The sequence below is a fragment of the Sinocyclocheilus grahami genome, unplaced genomic scaffold (assembly GCF_001515645.1).
Source record: "Sinocyclocheilus grahami isolate Dianchi unplaced genomic scaffold, SAMN03320097.WGS_v1.1 scaffold39.1, whole genome shotgun sequence".
Classification (NCBI taxonomy): domain Eukaryota; kingdom Metazoa; phylum Chordata; class Actinopteri; order Cypriniformes; family Cyprinidae; genus Sinocyclocheilus; species Sinocyclocheilus grahami.
This window is the reverse complement of record NW_015505218.1, coordinates 1,215,276-1,239,565: the sequence shown is the minus strand read 5'-3', so window position 1 is coordinate 1,239,565 and position 24,290 is coordinate 1,215,276. Positions and strand designations below refer to the sequence as shown.

Genomic DNA, 24,290 nt, shown 5'->3' with positions numbered 1-24,290 from the left:
CTTCTCAGGTGTTCGGTCATCTCAGATCTTCGTAAGGGTTGGATCTAGAATCCGATGACCCCTTTAAGCCGTTGAAACACAATCAGCAGTGAAAGATAACTCATTTTGCTATATGCGCGTGAAGACAGTACTCATAGAGTGTGGTAATATTTATTATTTTTAGTTATTTTTACCACTTCATAGGCCTTGAATGGTTAAATACACACACTTGTATGTGTCAAAATGCCTGTCTTTGCAAGTATCCTCGTAAACACAGTAATTTAGGTCTTAATTGAAAGCAAACAGCTGAGAAAGAAAACATGTGTAACATAGGGCCTGTGCAATTAATCGAAATACAGTTTCATTTTCGGCCTCCAATGAATAATGAAAATACAATAATCAAAATAAAATTATTATTGTGCCCCTTTTCCAGCAGTGTGCTTTTGTTCCTCTATAAAAGCCCAATTTCACGTGCAAATAAGTAAAATCATGTAACGTGACTTTTGCAAAATAGGGCGTGCTAGATTTATTAAAGCTGATTAGATTTATTCATGTTTTTAAAAGCGCGAAAGAGAACTTGCGCTGTTCCTCAGGAGGATTTGTGTGCATGCGCTTAGAGACGGAACAGTGATTTTTCACAGGATTTTGTGGCAGCAGGTGACATCACATCAATTTGCATATTTATGATGTCATTTTTGCGTTCAGACAAGTTTTGGCACTTCAGATCTGTTCTACTCTATGAATTTTCACATACTGTAATACAACTGAATGCCCATTCATTTCCATTTACATATTTTCTGTGGTCATACATAAAACAAATATAAATAGTGACTAAACATGACCCATTGATATTACATGTTAACCAGGAGTCACTCTTACCATACTCCTTAAATCTTGATTTATAATCGTGACATCGTTTAATAAAATCAACATACATCTACACTAAAAAGTGGCTATATTCGGTGGTTTTGGCTATATTACTTTTTTGTCTCATGCAGTGCACTGCCTGCTTTTGAATAACAAACTATGTGCATATTAACAGACAAACTATGTTCGTATTTATAAGCCCAGGCAGTAAGCGACAGGTGCTTGGAAACGCTGTTTTGTACTCATTTATTGACGAGTCTGCTGCGTTACGGCCAACTGAATGCACTGCTTCTCTGCTGCTCACTGCACAGAATAGATGCAGTGAGAGGCAATACTGTGCTGGGAAAGTCATACCTCGCGCTCGTGGGCCAGTACTGGTGACATCTTCCAACTGAGCAACAGCTAAGGTTTATTCAAAAAAGTTGCTAGGTTTTTCGGTATGTACCTTTTATGGGAAAAAGCCGCTAAAAGGGTCTGAAAGTTGCTAAATATAGTGCTAAAGTCACGCTCATGTGTGTGAGACGTGGGAGTTGATGGCAGGGGGCTATGGATATTTGTGGCGGTCAATGTGGATATTGTGGCAGGCCGCCACAAATAAATCAATGTATGGGAAACATTGGAACAGAACACGGACATATAAAGTCAACTTTTAGCTCAAGGTGCACACATAATGGTCAAATACATGCAAAAATGTGTCAAAATGTGTGGCTTAGTGGTTATTCACATAAACCCTTGTCGGTTATGTAATAAATGAATGGAAAGAGTTGAGAATGAAAATGCATGTGTAACACAAAATCGGATACGTGCGGCTCTAAAAGTGACAGCGGGCTACATTCCTGCTGCCGACTTTGTGCTTAATATTAATCAAACAACAAAAGACAAAGACAAAATCACTCATTGCTTTTCTTATTTATTTGTTCTGCTGTAGTGTTGTTGTTTTTTTTGTTCTGTGGCTTGTAATTTGTCTCTTATTCTTATTTAATCACTGGCTGTTTACTTGTCTTCCGTGAGCTTGTTTTCTTTTTGAAAAAAAAAATTTTTAGGCTAGTTTTTTTGTGACACACTGGTGACAAGAATTGTGAAATTTCTATGGTATCAAAAAGTTTTGATGTCATAAAGACCTTCTTTAAAGCAAAAATAACTATATTGTTTCATATTATAGGCATTTTATATGCTATATCATAAAAAAAAATCAAAGTCTACCTTTACTATCCGAAGTGTTGAGATTTTTAGAATGCACATTAGCTTGTTTTCCATCTATGGGTTAAACTTTACACAAAAAAATCCCAATTTCGCATAGGTTAGAACAGGCTGAATGAAAATGTAACTCCACTGTCTGACAGCAGCTTTTTCCACAGTGTCCTCTCTAAACAAAGCAGCTGCACTTAGCCACCTTATTTTTCCCGTAAGAGCAGCGTGGCCATTTGTAAATTGAACGTGTCTGGCGTAACCCCTGTTGGATTGGCAGTAGCTTGTTGCCCTACACAGTTACCTTGTTTATTTTCTTAATTCAAGTTTTATATATATATATATATATATATATATATATACTGTATATAATAATAATGAAAAATAAGGTGGATAAACATTGCCTTATTAAGCATTAATCGGAGGAAAGATGAGAAACAAATGCCATCGAAAGTTTTCTGAAGACAGTCAGTTCCCCGTTATGCATTCATTGAATTCATTCATATGTTCTTTCATATAGTTTCTCTTAGCACTCTGCCTTCCGTCATGTTTTCACACAAAATGAAACCTACACTGCCTGCGTGAGACTCTTTCTAACTTTGCTTAATGCTGAACAGTATTTACCACAAGTTTTTCAAATTGCATAAACAAATACGGTTTTAATGATAATTAAAATATGAAACCATACATAGCCATACTAACCGTTTGGACTTTTTTTTGTTTGTCTGTTGTCAAACCTGAAACCGTTTCATCCATATTCATTTGAAACTAAATTTCATCTGTCATTAGCCATTAGCTAATAAATGTTTAGATTTGAGCCATTAGCTAATCAATTTTTGAAACTTATCAACTGGTGAGTTGGGTTGTTTGCCATTACTAGAAGGAAAATATTGTTGAGAAACAAAATGAATCACAAATTGCTTTATTCCCCTACACCAGATTACATTGAACTGTGACAGTGTACATTTACAGTAACTGTTCTTGTTTTAGGAGAAGCTTGACTTGTTTTTTCTTTCCTTTTGGTTTCATTTGAGCATTTGTACCTCATGGGTGAGATAGTGGGTGGATGTAAAGCATGCCATGCACACATGAAGAATGGTGCAGCTTGTAGTTTCAGTGGCATCCTCCATTGAGGTGACCTCTTTTCCATTTCCTCTCGCACTGACCTGTCACTTGAATATCAAACGAAGTCTCAAAATTCTGAATGTTTCTCAGAGGTGGAATGTTGCAATTGCTCATTAATGGCATTTTTAGGTTTATCAGCCTGTTGTTGTGCCTGTTGAAACACATGTTGATTACAGGTTTGTAAATGCTTCCAGCCTCTTTCAGGGCAGCTGAGGACATAGACTTCCTGCGTTTTACTGCCCTTCTTGAGGGCATGCCAGGTGGGCTGTTTGGGATTGCTGATGCTCGGGTTGTTTACAGATGGCCAATGCTAACAAATAAAAAAATGTCAATAAAAGACTCCACAAATTGTGGTAAAATACTTTGTGTCTTTCCAAGACAAACTAGTAATTTTATGTTCTAGTATTTTTTGAAGAGTAAAAAAAAAAAATATATATATATATATTTACACACACTGCTCAAAAAATTAAAGGAACACTTTGAAAACACGAGATCTCAATGGGGAAAAATATCATGCTGGATATCTATACTCATATGGACAGGGTAATGTGTTAGGAACGAAAGATTGCCACATCGTTTGATGGAAATTAAAATGATCAACCTACAGAGGGCTGAATTCAAAGATGATACAGCAAGCTAGTCCATTTTGCTGAAATTTCATTGCAGCAACTCAAAATGGTACTCAGTAGTTTGTATGGCCCCCACGTGCTTGAACACAGGACCCACTGCACCAGCGTAGGGTCTAAGGATTTCATACCTAATGGCAGTCAGGGTGCCATTGTCCAGCCTGTAGAGATCTGTGCATCCCTTCATGGATATGCCTCCCCAGACCATCACTGACCCACCACCAAACCGGTCATGCTGAATAGGGATGCGCCGATACGATACTGGTATCAGTATCGGGTCCGATACCGCCTGTATAGCTGATGTGCGCAAGCTGATAAGCAAAGCACGCTGAGTGGATTGAGCGTGCGGCGGCGCACATGCGTGAGCTTAGTTAATATCCCCTTCTCACAGACATCACTTGAAAGTTTGTAGTTCGGTTGAATATGTAAAAAAAAAAGTAAGTAAAACAATGCACAAGTTACGTTACTTAACGGTAGGGAGAGAGAGAGAGAGTGCACTTCTGTTGCGTGATCTTTGATGTTCGCTCACTTAGCACATGCATTATTTGGATTAAAACTAAATTGTAAATATAAAACATTTATAGGGGCATTTACTATAAACGACATTTATTTTCAACGTTAAGCATACACGACTTTATGGCGAAAGTGAAACTATCAGCCAGTGTGAAATGCGCTAGGCTGTAGGCTACTGTGCTTGTCCCTCTCATTCTGCACCAATACAAATACGTGCGCGCGTTGCGCATGTTTTGCTTGCTTCAGGAGTGTTTCTGTATTATGTGAGTTGCTTTGTAATATAAATTGCAGCACGTTTCAGATGCAAAAATGCTACTTACATTTCTGAAAGATTTATAACGAGTGGTTCCCTGCATTATTACTGCAAAACGCATGATTACAGTGCTGAGCCGCTGCAATGGAGCAGCTCTAATGCTATTAAATTAAAGATGATGTACCATAAAGCAAAAAATTAACAGTGAAAGCAACTAAAACGTGTAAAATACATTTTAATGGGCATAATTAAGCATGAAAATAACTGAAGGATATATCTATTTGATAAATGAAGTTACCCAACTAACATTATACATATTCTTTTGGTTTCTGTACCCAATATTTAAAAAATTTACAAATACAATGAAAATACCAGTATTTGTAGCCTACTCGGTATCGGCAAGTACCAAAAATAAAAGTATCGTATCGGCCGAGTACTGGAAAAAGTGGTATCGGAGCATCCCTAATGCTAAATGATGTTACAGGCAGCATAATGTTCCCCACGGCTTCTCCAGATCCTTTCACGTCTGTCACATGTGCTCAGGGTGAACCTGCTCTCATCTGTGAAAAGCACAGGGCACCAGTGGCGGACCTGCCAATTCTGGTGTTCAATGGCAAATGCCAGTCGATCTCCACGGTGCCGGGCAGTGAGCACAGGACCCACTAGAGGACGTCGGGCCCTCAGGCCACCCTCATGAAGTCTGTTTCTGATTTTTTGGTCAGACACATTCACACCAGCGGCCTGCTGGAGGTCATTTTGTAGGGCTCTGGCAGTGCTCATCCTGATCCTCCTTGCACAAAGGAGCAGATACCAGTCCTGCTGATGGGTTAAGGACCTTCTATGGGCTTGCCCAGCTCTTCTAGAGTAACTGCTTGTCTCCTGGATTCTCCTCCATGCTCTTGAGACTGTGCTGGGAGACACAGCAAACTTTCTGGCAGTGACATATATTGATGTGTCATCCTGGAGAAGTTGGGCTGCCTGTGCAACCTCTGTAGGGTCCAGGTATCGCCTCACGCTACCAGTAGTGACACTGACCCTAGCCAAATGCAAAACTAGTGAACAACAGTCAGAAAAGATGAGTAAGGAAAAATGTCAGTGGCCTCCACCTTTAAAACTATTCCTGTTTTGGGGGCCGTCTCATTGTTGCCCATCTAGTGCACCTGTTGTTAATTTGATTAACACCAAAGCAGCTGAAACTGATTAACAACCCCCTCTGCTACTTAACGGACGAGATCAATATCCCAGGATTTTAATTGACTTTGTGCTATGCTCTGAATAAAAAGTGTTCTTTTAATTTTTGTGAGCAGTGTACGTGTGTGTGTGTGTGTGTGTATATATATATATATATATATATATATATATCAGTAGCGAACTGTGAGCCTAGGCCCTCTCCCCCTACCCTCATCAGGGGAAATATGTATATATATATGAGATATGTATATACACATTTTATTGTTTTGTTTTTTTCGGTAGAAATGGCAGGGTCCTTCAGAGGCATTATGTTGTGCAAATTATGCTTCTTAAAGGGATAGTTCACCCAAAAAATTCTGTCATCATTTGCTCACCCTCAAGTAGTTTCAAACATTCTTTCTTCTAAGCACAAAAGAAGGTATTGGTAACAAACAGTTGATAGTAGTCATAGTATTTTTTTTACTATCAAAGTCAAAGGCTACTGTCTATTGTTTGGTGGTAAAAACATCTTCTTTTTTGCTCAACAGAAGAAAGAGACTTATACAGGTTTGAAACAACTTGAAGGTGAATAAATGATGACAGAACTTTCATTTTTTGGATGAACTATCATTAAGTGCATTAAAATTTAAACGATACAAGTCCTTGAGCATTAAAAACAAAAGAAACTACATGAAATTTCATAACTAAACCAAACTGAATTATATTTACACAAATGTGATGTTGTACTGTATGTGTGGGAAAATAAGTCACCAGGTCTCAAGAGAAAAGGCAAAACCGACATATGGCTTAATGTAAATGTATAGGCTCACCTCTCATTCACCACAAATCCAAATGTTTCCATATTGGTAATTGGAAATTCATTAATTTCCCAATGCTCACTTGAACAAGCTGCTGTTCACTGCTGTTGTGGTGGTAGTCAAGCAGACTGACAAACGAACGTACAACATTATTTCAGAAACTGCATAATGCTTAAAATATTTTTTTCGGTGTTGTCTTTAATGGTTTGCAGACTGCCGCATCATTATTTGATTTGCATGGGTTTTATTGTGGTCTCTCCATAGATAAGCAGCTTCCTAAACCTCACATACAGAAAGTGTTTGGATGTTGTACATTTAAATTAGACACCCCTTCCCGTCTTATTGATTGTTTTATTATTATTATTATTATTATTTATCAATTTATCAGGTCATTCAAGAATTAGTTTCACAAGTGAGAATAGCATGCTATACAGCAGGACAAAAAAATCATCTAAAAAAAAATGCTTTTGTTTGCAAGCATTAGACCCTGCGAGTTCAGAGGCTGTCTGAGCTGCCACTCCCCTTTTGGGTGCACTTTATTTAACCATGGCAGGTGTCCAAAAATGTATAAATTGCAGACGCTTCCTTTCAAGCATGTAATTGTTGCTAGGGATTTATGCTCTTCCTGATTTCATGGTAACAGCAGATTACACATTTTACAATTTAAAGTTGATCTAAAAGTGCATCCCAACTTAATATGCAGAGACTAAGTAAGCCATTCCTGGCTTCAATGCTAAAAAAGTTTTTTGGAACACTCAATTATTGAAATGTTTATCTTATTATTATTTCCAAATTTTCACTAGCCTTGACCAGATACCAGTGAGAAACTACTAGCCTAACTAATATAAAGTTGAGAATATTATTAAAGACAGTTAGTAACAGTATAAAATAAAAACAAATAAACAAATGACAAACAATAGCACAAATAAATACATTAGAATTAATATGCAATTGAAATAAACATTGCTTTGTTTTTCATTTACATTTACATTTGGTCATTTAGCAGATGCTTTTATCCAAAGCGACTTACAAATGAAGACTATGGAAGCAATCAGAATCAATAAAAGAGCAATAATGAGCAAGTGCTATGACAAGTCTCAGTTAGCCTAACGCAGTACATGTTGCTTTTTAAAAAAAAAATATATATATTTTTTTTTTATTATGTAATAGAGAAAGGTCCTGTTAGAGGTTTTTTTTATAGAAAACAACCAGTTAGAAAACAGAGTGCAAGTCTTAAAAGGTCATGTTTTTTAATAATAATAAAATCATCAAATAAAGCTGACAGCAGCATCTCAGAGAAATTACATTGTGAAGAAAACTTATGACTGAATGAACCCCATGTATTCAGGAGTAGTTTCATCAGTTGAAAAAAAAACTACATTTGTGCGTGCTTTCTTTTCTGTAGTTCTCTTTTTCACAAATTGTTCTTCGCACATTTTTCACTTTGCAGTTTGCTGTTCGGATCAGCATTTTCCTTGAATTGTTTACTTCATCTCACATGACTATTCTCTGAAAAAGTGTTTCTGCTCCCCACACACAGTTTTCCTGTTTTGTTTACCTAACCTAGATTGAAAGCGTTGGACATTGATTTGTTCTTTAGCGAGGATCTGAAGAGCACCACAGAGCATTAACTTTCTTTATTTTTCTAAGCAAGAAACCAACAGCTACGGAAATCTCCAAAATGTGTAGGAATAAAAGCGCACAGACGTCTGAGTCTGGCTTCTTTAATCTGTCAGATGTGTACAAACAATGTGTTACCATTAGCTTCGCTGCAGCTGTAATGTTCTAAATGAAGGCTAATCGCATAAAACGGACAAGGAAATGGCAGCGTCCACCGACTCCCCAACCATTCGTCTGCTTTAAAACTGAGGACGTGTCAGTTGTTAATCGAATTGGCTTCTCTGCACCCAATCCATGAATTCCTTTATTGCTGCCCTGTGGTAGTGAAAAGCAGCATCATTTGAAAATTCACCTTGCTTTTCTGCAAGCTGGAACGTTAGAAGTGTCACCACAACCTACAAAAACGTCCTTGAAAATGTCACAGCTTGAATTTTTACGGGGAATTTTTAGAGGTTTTAGAAAGGTGTTATGGAGGTAAAATTCCGGTGTCTGAGTCACGACTGGCTGACGGCTGGCCCACCGCACTGCCCTTGGCCTGCCTTATGCCGTACTGCAGATATTTGTCTATGTGTCAAGACTGTAAAATGGAAGCCGAAGCCATTTTGCAAAGAAGCCCGTGCTGTCTCTGCCTTTTGTTTATTTCCTTCTGTGTTCATTCATTTTATTGTTCTGACGTGATTCTACAGACGTGCTAAAAGATTGATTACTCACATGGAACTGTGGACTTTCTGTTGCAGTGCAGTGCAGTGATAGGCTACTGGTGACTTAAGCAAAGACCCGCTGCTGTATTCAACACGCTGCTTTGCAATAAAATGCAGTAAAGTCAGTTGTGTTCTAACATGCAAAACATAAGCATTTTAACCCACTGATGACCAGAAATTTCACAGAAATGAATTGAGCATCATTTTTGGCACAATATTTTCAATGAAAACCATTTTTTTGCAATTATATTTTACAGGTAAAGATTCAAATACGTCACTGAGAAATGGCATCGTGAACTAAACCTCATTAACTGAAAATTGTCAAAGGCATTTCTCAAGGTTGCATACAAGTCCATATTTTTTTTTAAGTAGGGTAGGTGATTTCGGAGAGGCTAGCAATAGCAAGCTAGCTTTGAAAGCATAAGATCCCACCCTCCCTGTAAATCACTCTCCAAATCCACGCCACCTCAAAACACATGAACGCGCATAGGCAGACCAGAGGCTAACCAGTGACAGGTTGAGAGACGCCGTTGGTGGAGGATTTAATGCAACACTATCAGATTCCAAAGCGCATAATATTACAAAAATAACGCCTTCCATTCTCGCTCGGTCTTGCTTTGGAAAGCACTGATGATGTATCATGTCTGCGAGAACAGAGTGCACGGAGGTATGCAAAATGCATACGTTGACCGGCAGGTAGGACAGCTTATGGTAGCCCTCGAACCGAGGGATATGATTGGATGAACATATGGTACTACGCCTACCATAGATGATATAAATAAATTTAGATCGTTTAGCTTAGTGATTTGTATCAGAATGGGAAAGAGACTTTCAACCAGCATAACAAAAAAATGTTTTTGAACCAAATAACCTATCCTGCCTTTAAGTCTCAAGTCTAGGGCTGGGTATCATTCAAAAATGTTCGATATCGATACCGATACTTTGACACCAGATCCTGAACAATACTTTTTCCGAAACCAGTTTCATGAAATCAATTTGAACAAGATTACATTTTTAACAAAAACTTTGATTTTATTTTTCAGTTTGTTGAGTTTATACAGACTCAAAGATTCATCTCCTGAGCCACTGCACAAAGGAACAAAAATGTAACCAACACAATAAATCAGTGCAAATAGTTTTATTATAGTCCAATCATTTTTAGTTTACACATCTGTTAGGCTGTTTACAGTAGTGCATGTTCATTTTAAAATGCATAGCTCAGACAGAATCATAATTTCTATTCATTTCCACTGATTTTCCACTGACGCCAGTATGGACTAGGATCGTTTTCATTTTAAAACAAAAACGCACCAGTGTAAATGTAGCCTTACATCTATGGGGGTTGGGACGCTTTCACACTACAGCCTCACGTGTGCGCCACATCTCTGTGTGTAACTGGTGTAAACTAGTAGGTATGTTCAACTTGACATGGCACTGCGCAAGACCCATCTGTGTATTACAGTATCGCGAGAGCTATAGAGAGCAGACTGCTCCGTGTGCTTTCGAATCGCTCTCGCAGATGTCAAACACCAATCGATCTGCGCGGCGCCACTTCTAGTCAAACACGCCTAGTGTTGCAGGCTTATTGGCTCACTGACGTTGATGAGATCAACCCATTAGGTATCGAAGTTTGATACCGAACCAATACGTTTTTCGATACTCGACGGTATCGATGCAATTCGGTTGGTGCCTAAAAGGTATGGAACTCAATACCCAGCCCTACTCAAGTCATTATTTCAGTGATTATCAATATTACAAATGACAGTTGAAGAGCCTTTGCCAAGTTTATTTAGCTGGGCTAACTTTGCTTTCAAGCAAAGCAAGCAAGTCTGATTTTTTTCTTCACACTATCAGTGGTTAGCACAGGGGTTTCATCTAATTCACTTTGATAAAAGCGTGATTGTCCACTTAATTTAATCCAAAGATCGTTCACATAGCATTACAAATGCAAAGGACACCACGTCGGTGAATGCCATTGCTTAAAGTGATTAATGCATCTAGAGAGGGCCTAAAATAGTTTAGCAAGTGCAAGCTCAGATGATGCTCAGCGATGAGTCCAAATTATATTCCTGAAAATAAAGACTGTGAAGAAAACAGAAGGCTCATTCTTCACTGTTCCAGACACAAATTGGATGCACAAAAGAGACACTGTGTTTTTTTTTGTTTGTTTGTTTGTTGTCATGCCCTCTGCATTTAGATTCTCGATCAAGGGTTGTGGAGGTTTAATAGATCCATTTATTAAACTTTACAAAACAGACAGCGAGTCACTGAAGGTAACACACAATCATTTTAGGTCACACTCTTCAGTATTGAATGACAAATTGTTTCATATTTAGCTGCAATAGCAGCATGCAAGCTCAGTGTTCTGTTGGCAGCATTTCTGGAAATTAGTGGTAATGAGAAACATGGCAAGTTTGGCTAATCAAGCTTTATTGGCTAAAGAGAATGAACATAAACTTGCAAACATCAACATGAGTGGAAGTAGAAGTTCTTTTCTCTTGAGAGTCCTGTATTGGCTGCTATTAATGTGAATTTGTTCAGCTAGCTACAGTATTAAAGCATGATATATTGCTACTATATCCAGCATTCTTGTAGCTCAGACAGTAGAGCATGGTGCTTGCAATGGCAAGGGGTTCAAGGTCATGTATACCTTGAATACAATGCAAGTCGCTTTGGATAAAAGCATCTGCTAAATGCATAAATGTAAATGCACTGTAAATATAGATTATCAGACGAAATTAGAGTTATTAATGTATCGTATCAGTCAATATTGAATGGTATAGCCTAATCGAACAATATTGTATATTTATTTGTGCATGCTATTTTCCAGTTTTTTTACATATAAAATACATTTGCCATCATCTAACACTAACTTCAAAGTTAACAAATAATTTAATGATACAGCTAATTGTAATGTTCAGCAAATCTCAAAATTAATATTACATTTTTCATATTATACATTTGTATGATGTTAGCAGATTTGAGTTTTTAGTGTTTTATTGTTCATTTATTTATACAGGATATTTTAAGAATTGTAAAATCAGCATTTATTTTCCATAAATAATAATAGTAATAATAATTATTATGATTATTAGCATTGGCCTACATTGTAATAATGGTATTGCAGTATAGTAGCAATCCTTAAATTAACATACCAAAATGTGCAGATCTATAATACTGGTTTAAGAGAATAAAAATGTATTCAAGATGAAGAAATTGTTGATTATGGAGCTTGACATATGCTTTTTTACAGTTTTTTTTATGTTTACAGTATAGTAGCAATCCTTAAATTAAAGGGATAGTTCACCCAAAAATGACAATTATGTCATTAATTACTCACCCTCATGTCGTTCTAAACCCGTAAGACCCCCGTTCATCTTCGGAACACATTAAGATTTTTTTTTATGAATTCTGAGAGCTCTCTGACCCTCCCATAGACAGCAATGTAAGTAACACGATCAAGGTCCAGAAACGTAGCAAGGAGATCGGTAAAATAATCCATGTGACATCAGGGGTTCAACCGTAATATTACGAAGCTACGAGAATACTTTTTGTACACAAATAAAACAAAAATAACGACTTTATTCAACAATTAGTCTCCTCCACATCACCCTGGCACCATTTTGGAGAGTATCCAATGAATGCAAACAGCGTATGCTATTTGTTGAATAAAGTCGTTATATTTGTTTTCTTTGCGTACAAAAAGTATTCTCGTAGCTTCGTAAAATTAGGGTTGAACCCCTGATGCCACATAGATTATTTTACCGATCTCCTTGCTACGTTTCTGGACGTTGATCGTGGTAGTACCCTTGCTGTCTATGGGAGGGTCAGAGAGCTCTCAGAATTCATCAAAAATATCTTAATTTGTGTTCCGAAGATGAACGAAGGTCTTCCGGGTTTAGAACGACATGAGGGTGAGTAATTAATGACAGAATTTACATTTTTGGGTGAACTAACCCTTTAACATACCAAAATGTGCAGATACGTATATAATACTGGTTTAAGAGAATAAAAATGTATTCAAAATGAAGAAATGGTTGATTATGGAGCTTGACACATGCCTTTTTTACAGTTTTTTTTTTTTTTATGGAAAAGAACTTTAAACTCTTTCTGTGTGGCACTTAAAAAGTAACAGCACACAGGCTTGGAACGATATGAGGGTATATAGTAAATAATGACAGGATTTTTTATTGTGGGTGAACTATTCCTTAAATTATCCTTAAGTGGTTTTATTTCCAGTCTAGAACTGTATTATTTTTAAGTCAGTACATAACATTGGTGAGAGTTGACAGAAGCACCATTTATGACACTATGATCCATTGCCAAAAGAAAAAAGGGGGAACATAAGAGCGCAAAGAGTGTTGTTTCTAATGTGTGTATCTGACTTTCCCGGGGTGGATGAATCTGATAATCCCATGATCTGTGCGACCTCCTTTCAAGTTTTCATGTGTAGCGGGATTGGGCGAGCTCAAGCTTTGCAAGTGCAGCCGTAATGGCGGTTTAGATATTATATAAGCACCTCAGAGCTGGAATGAAAGTGAAGGGAGGAAGATAGGGCAGGGCTCTGCAGCTGAAGAAAACAGACTCTCCGATACACTCTTTCAGTGAGACCCGTGAGAACTCTTTTCACTCAAAGGGCCAAAGAACTCAAGTCTTCTCCTCAGGGGAAGTCAAACATTAGGCCCTTCCCTCTATCAGTCCAACACATGTGATATGTATGTGACACTGGCTAGACTTCAATGAACATTGTATTCAGGGCTCTGCATTTTTGTTAAAGAGCACTGATGCCAATTTTGAGAGGCAAAATTTTTTTTTTTTTAAGACTTCTACATCGATGATTCACTATGTGATATTGACAAAAAAAGATATGTGTATATTTTCTGGGATTTTGTGTGGTGGTCAGTACACAGCAGTCTCAGAAAATATATTTTTCATTATGAGGCAATACTTGCCACATTAAATTATTTTTACTTTCATAATTTACTCTGATGCATTTCGACAAAATGACCGACTGTCGAAATGCATATGCTATTGCGTTCGAACAAGTGAGATTGATGTCCATCAGACAAAATTCACAAAAACTGTAAGCATTTTTGTTGTATCTTTTAATGGCCCAGAACTTCATAGGTTTCTTTAGGGCATGATGCCGAATCCACAAGCAAGTTTATGTACATCTAAGCGTTCATAAAATATAGTCGACATGGAAAACCTGGGAATTGCTTGATGCCACACCGATCCTAATACGACCAATCTAATGATTTTTGGCCAAACTTTTTAGAAGTTATTAGCAAAAAATGACTCTTGACCAGTAATTGGCCTTATGCCGGAATGGTGGACGTTCCCTCAGGTCAGGCTATGCACGCACTGCATCTTTGCACGTTACAGCCATCAGAGCTGTGAATAATGGGATGTATTAGGAATTTTGTGCAGCAACATGACTGTTATGAAACTAGACTTTCCTGTTTGACGAGCAGTCTCAGCGATAACAGCCCCTCCGTTTGACCAAAAATTCATACAGTATATATCTTTAGCATTTTATATACCACTCACCCACTATTTGCACAGACTTGCTCTTCAGAATAAAGATTCAAATGTCCTGCAGTTGGACTCTCAAATTGTTATGGGGCTTTTTGAATTGCAGTTTTGGGTCTAATAGCTGTGAAATGTTCCGATACTGATTTAGCAAAATTTTGCAAAAAAAGTTTAAGGCACTGTTTGAATCAGACACTTTGCCTCAGGCAAAAGGCTAATGTGTTTATAATTTATTAAACACATGGCTCTTACTTGTGTCTAATACCTCAGAGAATTGAGATTGAGAGGAGCGGCACATTTCTGTGAATGCAGCAACTATATGCCACGTCACGTCCAATTTCCAAAAGATTCATATGGTACTTTTGATATGTGTGAAATGTTTTAAAATATTCCTCTTCAGGAATCTCAGGATGTGTCAGTGAGGAGCGCGTGTGCTGTGCTGTATCTGCTAGTGTGTGCTTGGTTCTGGGAGAAGAGTATCTTTTATCATCTTGCTGTGAGAAATATCTCCCAAAAATAAACAGTGAAAGACAAGGGAGCATCTCATATAGGAAATGGGGATCACATGTAATGCAACCTTGTTATTTTAGCATTTGGGAGAACAGTTTGCATTTTTCATAATCCTCTATTGGTTTGGTGCTATAAACCAATGATTGAAATCAAAGCTTCCTTAAAATGAAGATGTCTTATGAAAAAAGTCATGTTTCAATTTTATTGTAAAAAGAAAGTTTCCTAAAAAAAAAAAGAAAAGAAAATAACTTTCATTTTTTGCAAACAAAATACATGTATATTGCCATGTCAAAAGTAGAAAATAACCAGGTTGTGAAAGCGAAACTACTTTGTTTGGTCTTCCAAAAGAGGACGATATCCGCTTCGTCATGCCTGGAGCTGATCTGTGCTGGTCGCTGAGGGAATACATCAACTTTCACCGTGGACAAAACCGAGTCCAGCCCGCCTCAGCTCACTCTATCCCGGCCTCAGCACACGCTAAGTCGGGGCTTCCCCTCACGGTAGGCCGCTGTGTTTTTCGTTGCCACTGATGATTCAAACGCAAGTTTTGAGCAGTGTAGAGTAGCACTTGTTGTTTGTAATTTCTCCGATCACAAATGCAGACAGAGTTTTATGTTTACGCGGCGCGATGCAATGCAACGCGTAAAAAGACAGTATAAGTCATTATAATCAGTAATTATGTCCCCACTGGATGCAACAGATGCCTCGTTTATAATGGGTTTTTATGCTAATGTCGGCTCCGGCCGGGACACGCCATCAACAGTATGTGAGGGGCGTAACATTTCCGTCTCACGCTTGAGGTATTCGGCCAATCACAATGCACTGGATAGCTGGCCAATCAGAGCACACCTCGCCGCACACAGAACGATGAGCTTTGTAGAAATCGACGTGTTTCAGAAAGGCGGGGCATAGAGGAGAAACAGTAATGTACAGTATGTGGAAAATAATGTGGTTTTTTAACTTTAAACCGCATAAACACATTTCATTACACCAAATACACAAAATAATGTTCTTTTTAGCAGCATCATATGACCCCTTTAATAGCAATAACACTCAAAATTATTTTATTGTAATTATACATACCTCCGCGTCAGCTTTGTGGTTTCGTTGATGGTATATTATTAATGTGTTTTGTAATGCTTTTATGTTCATAATCATAGGCTACTATTAAAATACCCAGAACAAAAATAAACACACATTAACACATGTTCATAATTTTATGTATTTATTATTTTTAGTTTCTTGAAAGTCTCCCGAGCAGCATTTTGAGCTCAGATCAAATGTTCATAATGTTCATAGAGCGCCCTCAGGCGACCGTTAATTTTACATCAGCATGAATACGCTACCTAGAGGTGATTAACGAACATTTTTAAATTAACCACCAAATTATCATCATTTTTGTAAGTTAACAACGATCCCACCTCAGTAAATTAGTAAAATATTAAACATTAAATATTAAAATATTAAAGAGTTATTGCCTACATAATATATTTTAATATAAATAATGTATGAAATAGATGTTAAAGCAGAAATAAGAAAGATGTAAACGGCATCTCTCATTCAAACTCTCTCGCTCTCTCTTCCAGCTCGTCGCTACTCCGCATTGGATTGTGGGAAATAGTGCTTCAGCGAGTGTACATCGGTTGTACACTCGAAATCAGAATGCATTGTGGGTAAAAAGTAGTGAACGAATGTAAGGAATGAAGTAGTTCACTTAGGATTCGGACAGCACTACAAAATGACTGACACCCGATATAATGCACTAAATAGTGGATAGGGAGTGGTTTCAGACACAGCTCTTGATTAGCTGGTTCAGGTGTGTTTGATTAGGGTTGAAGCTAAACTCTGCAGTACACTAGCCCTCCAGGACCAAGTTTGGTCACCCCTAATTTAAATGATTTAGTGAGAGTGTGAAAAATGACTTAAGGGAGTTTACTTTCTAAAAAGTCTACAGTGCCAAAATGCCCATGCAGTGGCTATGGAAGAAACACACAGACTAACATATTGCCCAGCCCTACATTTCAGCCCTCAGAGACTTACTATTGAACGCAATGACGAGTGTCAGTCTGGGACTTGCTTTACGGAAGCACCAATGAATTTGCATTTATTTATTTTTTACCATCAGTAGTGCCAAAATACTTCAGTTGTTCATACTTAAACTTTTGAAGTGTTTTGTTAGCACAGACCCAGGTTATGATCGTTTCACTTTCATGCTCGGCCTGCAAACAAGTAGGCGGCAACTAATTGCTGAGGTCATTAAAATGCATTCTCATTATGTGGAACTGTGTGTGTTTTCGCCGAGAAGATCTCAGATTCTCAAAGGACTGTTGTGCAAGCCGAGAGTAGAAGGAAATATATCAAGAAGAGGACAGACCGACATTCACACACTACCTATTGGATGGAGCTCAAATTGACATTCCAAAAATTCTGTGGGGAAAAATCTACATATACAATTATTCACCCATTAGAAAAAGCTGCTTAACTGCGCATTTTTACTTTTCACAGTTAAAGGCGACTGTTTTGGAGAGACAGTTTTGACTATTTAAGACTTATTAGGATTTAATATTTTTCTTACTTTCACATACTTTTTTCACCAACTTGGAAACGAACAATACGTATGTCTAAATTGCATATAAAATGCACTTTGTATAATTCAGTTCCTGCCTAACCATACGCACCACAGGTTTGTCCGGATCATTGCTGGGAAAGAATTATAGCGACTTGATCTCTATGAACTCTAATTGAATACTGCTGGTTTATGAAAACGGATGCTTTCACAATATCACCAAAAACCTTACACAGTCCTCGTATTGATAAGCATTTGTAACAATGAGAAACAAATGTTTAAATGACGCAATTCCTCGTCTTACTGCTTATTTTACCTGAATTGTAGTCACAGAGTAAGTGATTTCGGCTGACATCAAATGTCCAAATGTCGGTATATAACCAGTTTCATCTTTCTAGTGACCCTTCTAGTCGAACCACAGACCTAACTTTAGGTCAGACTTGTTGGCCTTGAGAATACAAGCATTCTTGAGAGCTAAACGTGGGGCCTGGTATTACAGTATTCTGAAACCTGAAACCCTTATTGCAATCAGTGTAGTTCTTTACATGGGTGGGAAGGTATTACTCATTTGTAACAGTGTATTTCTTCGCTCTGAATAACCTGTCAATCAGCTGACAAATGGCTTAATGTGTTCATGCAGATGGGAGCTAAATATGGCAGCGTGTGGCATGTTGGCTAACCTGCGAGACAGTTCTGGTTACACGACAAGGTGTCTGGGATTTGTAATACCAAAAGCAGATCATCAAAGAGGTAAACCAGCACAAATGAAGCTGTATCGGGAGAGTGAAATCGCTGCAACTGTTGTTGATGACCAGTGGCTTCATGGAACTATGCCACCAATGATTATTAGCTGTCCTGAGCATCTCCTGCCAGCTAATTGGTAGTGTTAACCTCAGATAACGTCATGTTGAACGCTAAAGGCTGGGTTAATCTACATGCATTTTTAAGTCTGAAGAGATTTTAAAGACCCTCTGTGGTGAAAATCAAGTTTTTAACCTTGTTTAAATGTCTGTCTGGTGTTTTTAAAATGCTTAAAGATAAACTATGTGCTAATTCATCAGTCAACACCATTGTTGAGCATTTTCTCCTTAAAACGGCGGTGTACCAAAGACAGCCCCCCCACAAAAAATGTTTTGATACAAACTGCCTGTCAAAAACATGTAACCAATCCCACCAACCGGCGGGGCGGGACCAAACTATGTGCTAATTCATCAGTCAACACCATTGTTGAGCATTTTCTCCTTAAAACGGCGGTGTACCAAAGACAGCCCCCCCCCAAAAAAATGTTTTGATACAAACTGCCTGTCAAAAACATGTAACCAATCCCATCAACCTGCGGGGCGGGACTTTTTTTATTTTGTTCAGTGCGGAGTTATACAAGCTCGCGAATCCTCTCATATATATGGGTCAATATCACCATAGAGTGCCTTTCAACCCTCACAATATTAAAAATATAGGTTTTAATTTCCCATTCGCTTTGTCACATCATAAATAGTAGGCACTCAAGTACTATGGAACCATATTAGCTGAGCTCCCACACATTTTTTTTTAGATAATTATGGGTGATTATTCGAAGCATAAACCATAAGATATGTCCACCCTGTCATGGACATATATATTACTGTTAAATATGTTTTCATTGCAAAATTAAGATGCAAATTATATTTTCTGAAAGGTATGATGTCCCTTTCTTAAACAGGGTTATTTGTTTGCTTTCAAATTATAAACACATAAAAGATTTTATGTAAACCATGTGTTTTTAAAGAAACTCATACAATTCTTATTTTTTCTTATTTGGAGAAAACTGTGCTATTTGGATGCAGTTTTTTGTTTGCATTTGTTATTGCCCCCACACCTAGCTATTGAACACACTGGATTATATAGATATGATTAAATTATTATTTAAAATATTATTGTAAAATATCAAGATGACAGGGTGGATCAGCACATGACGGGGTGGACACATAAAGCGGAACACACAAAGCATGACAAAATATGACAATGAAACATTTATTCAACTTCTAAAAAAAGGGTGGACATTTTGGAACAACAACAGGGTGGACATTTTGTGCTTCAGTTAGCATATTAGCTTACAATAAACTGTGACTAGCTAAATAGTTGGTCTGGTTGTTGAAGAGAATTTGGAAACTAAACAAAATCTAGAAAATTTATCCAAAGAGCCAAGTAATAATTTTGTTATGAATATAAAAACTTAGCCTAATATAACACCCTTTCATAGTCATGTTTATGTTAAGTTATCATGGCAAATTAGTTATTTATGTACAGGACACCAAAAGGCACCCTACAGTGATATTGACCCATACACACATATACATTTAGTCATTTACATTTACATTTATTCATTTTGCAGACGCTTTTATCCAAAGTGACAATTCGGGGAATACATAAAGCGATTCTTCTTAAAGAGGCAAACAGACACAGGAAGTGCTCTTAATACCAAGTTTCAGGTATTTGTTCAAATAAGAACAAACTAGAAAGGGAAGGAATAAATAATTTTGCAATATTTTTTATTTAGGATGAAGTCAAGTAGTGTCAAAAGAGATGAGTTTTCAGCTGTCGCTTGAAAATTGTCAGGGATTCAGCATTCCGGATAGGTGTGGGAAGATCATTCCACCAGCCAGGAATGGTGAACGAGAATGTTCTGGAAAGTGATTTTGAGCCTCTCTACGATGTACCACGAGGCATCGCTCACTAGCGGATCTCAGACTTCTGCAGGGGATGTAGATTCGTAATAGTGAGTGGAAGTAGACGGGTGCAGAGCCTGTAGCTGTTCTGTATGCAAGCATCAATGTCTTGAACTTGATGCGAGCCGCAACCGGCAGCCAGTGCAAGGAGATAAAGAGAGGTGTAACATGGGCTCTATTGGGCTCGTTGCAGACCAGTTGTGCCGCTGCATTCTGAATCATTTGTAGAGGTTTGATTGTGCTTGATGGGAGTCCAACCAGAAGAGCATTGCAGTAGTCCAGCCTAGAAATGACAAGGGCCTGGACAAGAAGTTGAACAGCATGCTCCGTTAGAAAGGGCCTGATCTTGATGTTGTGCAATGCAAACCTGAAAGATTGAGCAGTCTTTGCAATGTGTTCTTTGAAGGTCAGCTGGTTATCAAAGGTTACACCAAGATTTCTGACCGAAGTTGATGGGGTAATTGTAGAAGAACCTAGCTGGATGGTGAAATCATGCTGTAGAGTTGGAGTGGCAGGGAAGACAAGAAGCTCAGTCTTTGCCAGGTTGAGCTGTAGGTGATGTTCTTTCATCACATACATATATATATGATGCGATCTAGGAAAAAAAGGGTTTGATGCTATATAAAAACTGGGTTCAAGCCCTTTCCAAAACTGTTTGGCTTTTGGCTGATAGCTATGATTTTCAGGAATGGAATTTTGAGAAAAACGGGTTTAAAGTGAGGCAATGAAAATAAAAACGCAACAGTCAAAGTACAAAAGTATCACAAGTAAAAGTCACTTTACTGTGGTAAAAAAATTATTTTAGTCACTGTACATGATGTAAAAGATACAAAATGACCCCAAGGAACACAGAACACTTGCAGACATTTGAACATTAATTGTAGCCTATGTCTGTTCGTAAAACATCACAGATTACAGCATGCAGGCTATCTCGAATTCTTCTCCTGTTGTACTTTGGACTTATTGCTGGACTTAATACATAACCAGACACAGTTTGGGTTGTAACTTGTAGTTTTGTGTTCTAAACTTGTAGTTTTATTTCATGCTGTCCCCATTTGAACTAAATGAAAGTAATGCATATGAAAATGGTGCTGGGGGCCCTTTAAGAATGAGAGCTGTGTCAGGAGCGCTATACTGCATCATTACACAAACAGACTAACATTTGCCTGAAGAGGACAGTTTTCCGTTGTTTTATAATATATAACAGACTGTCATTGGACTCCTCCTCTTTAGTAACTTCATCATCAGATCCTTCATTTCTGGATGTGAAATAGTCCATTTTAACATCATTTAGGGAACTGACATCACCAAGATTGAGCAGATTGAGATGAGCAAGATCGTTTAAGTGAGCAGCTACTAAAAACTGTGTAGTTCTCTTGCGCTCCACCATCTCATGATATTAAAATATAAATAAATAAAAAAACTTTGCGTGCCGTAGTTTACACAAGACTGGCTGGAAATGTGCATTGATGCACCTTTATTATATGTGTTACGTGGTTTATTTTGGTAGGTTAACTGTTTTTGTGGTGTTAAGAAAAAGCACCTCCGCAGTGCGTTCTTAACATAAGAGAAAGAGACAGTCTTTTCTGCTTGCTGCAATAAATAGCTTTTTTTCTGCACTAAACAAGTGAATTTTGCCTAGATATTTTCAGAGATGATAGACAAGATGTTATAGAATAATAATTGAATGAAAACCTAATTTTGTGTGTTTAAATGTGCTCATTTAATTACTAGTTGGTGACCACTTGATGTCCAATGTCAAATCTGGGTCTTGAAGCAAAACTTCTCAGTTTACGTATGTAATCATTGTTCCCTGAGCAGAACAAGACACTTTGTCCTCTAGCGGTCGCTATGAGGAATGCCTTCGGCGTGATCGGTGTCTGAAGCATACATCTAAACACGACAATAACATTGGCCGGCGACATCCTATGACATCATTATCGGCGCGACCACAGTATAAAAAGGCACCGGCAGAGCATGTCATCCGCTTCTTCGTCTGAAGCTTGTGTCTGAAGCATGACAAGACATCTAGAGGACGCAGTGTCTCTTTCCCTTCTCAGGGTACCATGGTTCCATACGTAACCTGAGACGTTTCCTTCCGAGGGAACATCGAACTGCATCCTCTTGCGGTCGCTATGGGGAATGGTATACCCATGCCGCCATGCTGAGGGGAGTGCATGCCAAGCACCACGGCGAGCACTAAATACCAACTCTACCAAGCCATGGGAGTTGCCCCTGAGACGCCTTGACAACTGTTAGTGACATTATCCCCTTCGGCCAAAGGCCTGAGCTGCATACCCTAAAAAAACGTACCTGTTAAGAGCTGGGCTGAAAAGCCTGAACCCAGAGCAGGGCAATCAGTTTCTAACCTTTATATAATGTGTATTTTCTGGATTTTTTTTGTTGATATTCTGTCTCTATCTGTTAAAATAAACCTATCATAAAAATGACAGACCCTTAATTTCTTTGTAAGTGGGCAAACTTACAAAATCGGCAGGGGATCAAATAAATATTTTCCCCACTGTACCATGCAGGATTTTAGAAAGTGTGCAGGATGCTTAGCGTGCACACTTACCACAATGTGGATTTCATAAAGTGCACAGAAGCTCAGCGTCTGCACTCACCATAATATAGATTTCAGAAACACCGTTCCTAAGGGGTAAATGAGGCTGTTACTTAGACAGGCCTAGGAACCCTGTGTGACTGTGGCCCGCTCAAGGGAGCAGTTACTTAATTCAGCAGGAGTCCTCGTGCTCCGAGTGCATTGAAAAAGGTGTATCTCATAGAAAAACCCTCCATGTGAGGGAAAAACCGCCAACTCAACCATAGTCACAGAACAGGCTCCAGAGCATGTGGTCATACATATCTAGAAGGGAGTAGCATCCAGCTCTCAGACTGAGAGGGGAACAACAACACTCGAATTGGAAGCAGTGTGCTCATAGATAACCCTCTAGAGTGAGGGGAGCACTACAAGCTCAACCACAAGAGCAGCATATCTGGGAGGCAGAAAGACCTAACAACCTGGTGTTGCTGACTCACGGAGCTCTGAGGCGGGGAACTCGAATCTCAGGCAGAGAGGAAACTCCGACGCCCAGAAGGGAGTGGCGTGCTCTCAAGTGACCCTCTATAGTGAGGGGAACATTGCTAGCTCGACCAATAAGCAGCCCACCAGGGAGGCAGAAGGTGGCCCAGCAACCTAGCATGACTGCTGACTGGAGCTCAATGGAGTGGAGGCCCAACTCTCAGAAATAGCAGAGGAACTCGGTTGCTCAATTTGGGAGCGGCGTGCTCATAGCTGACCCTCTAAGGTGAGGGAAGCACTCCTAAGCTCAACCAATCAATGAGAGCAGCCTTACAGGGAGGCAGAGAGAGGCCTAGCACCCTGAGGCTGCTGCTCAATGGAGCTCCAAGGAGTGGAGGACCCGATGAGAGGCGACCTCAGACACTCAATTGGGAGCGGCATGCTCAATGGAAACCCTCCGAGGTGAGGGGAGCACTGCTAGGCTCAGCCAAATAGGGGCAAATTATCAGGGAGGCACCAAGTGGCCAAACCACCTGATGTCGATGTAATGGAGTTCAAAGAGTGGAGGGCTCAACCCTTAGCAAAGATAGGGGAACCCAGCTCGAAGTGATCATTAGCCCAGGGGCAAAGTACCTAGCTCTTAAGTAGAGAGGAGGACTCACATAATCTGCCCAGGACTGGCAAGCTCATAAAAGACCCTCCCGCAGTGAGGGGAGCATGACTATGTTTGGGGAGCAGATTGATCGCAAATGGGACATCAGAAATGGGATCCAGCTAAGAGGGGATCACACATTCCAACAGGGAACAACAGGATCCCAGCATAGAGGCAACTGACCAAGGAGGTGACAGGGATGGGCCTAACACGCCGGTAATGATGTCATAGGCAGTCGCCGGCCAATGTTATTGTCATGTTTAGATGTATGCTTCAAACACTGGTCACGCTGAAGGCGTTCCCCATAGCGACCGCTAGAGGACACAGTTCGATGTTCCCTCGGAAGGGAACCAGCTTCTAACTAAACATCAGGATTTTATAAGTAGCCTATATATGTGGATGATTGGACAGAAGTTATCTATAATGTTTTATTTTATTTGAAA

At 38.8% G+C, this 24,290-nt stretch overlaps 1 protein-coding gene across 3 annotated transcripts in view; it reads left to right on the top strand.

Moving 5' to 3' along the window:
* LOC107581902 (glucocorticoid receptor-like) overlaps positions 1-24,290 on the top strand; it is an 84,540-nt gene that overhangs the window by 26,664 nt on the left and 33,586 nt on the right. The window lies entirely within an intron of this gene.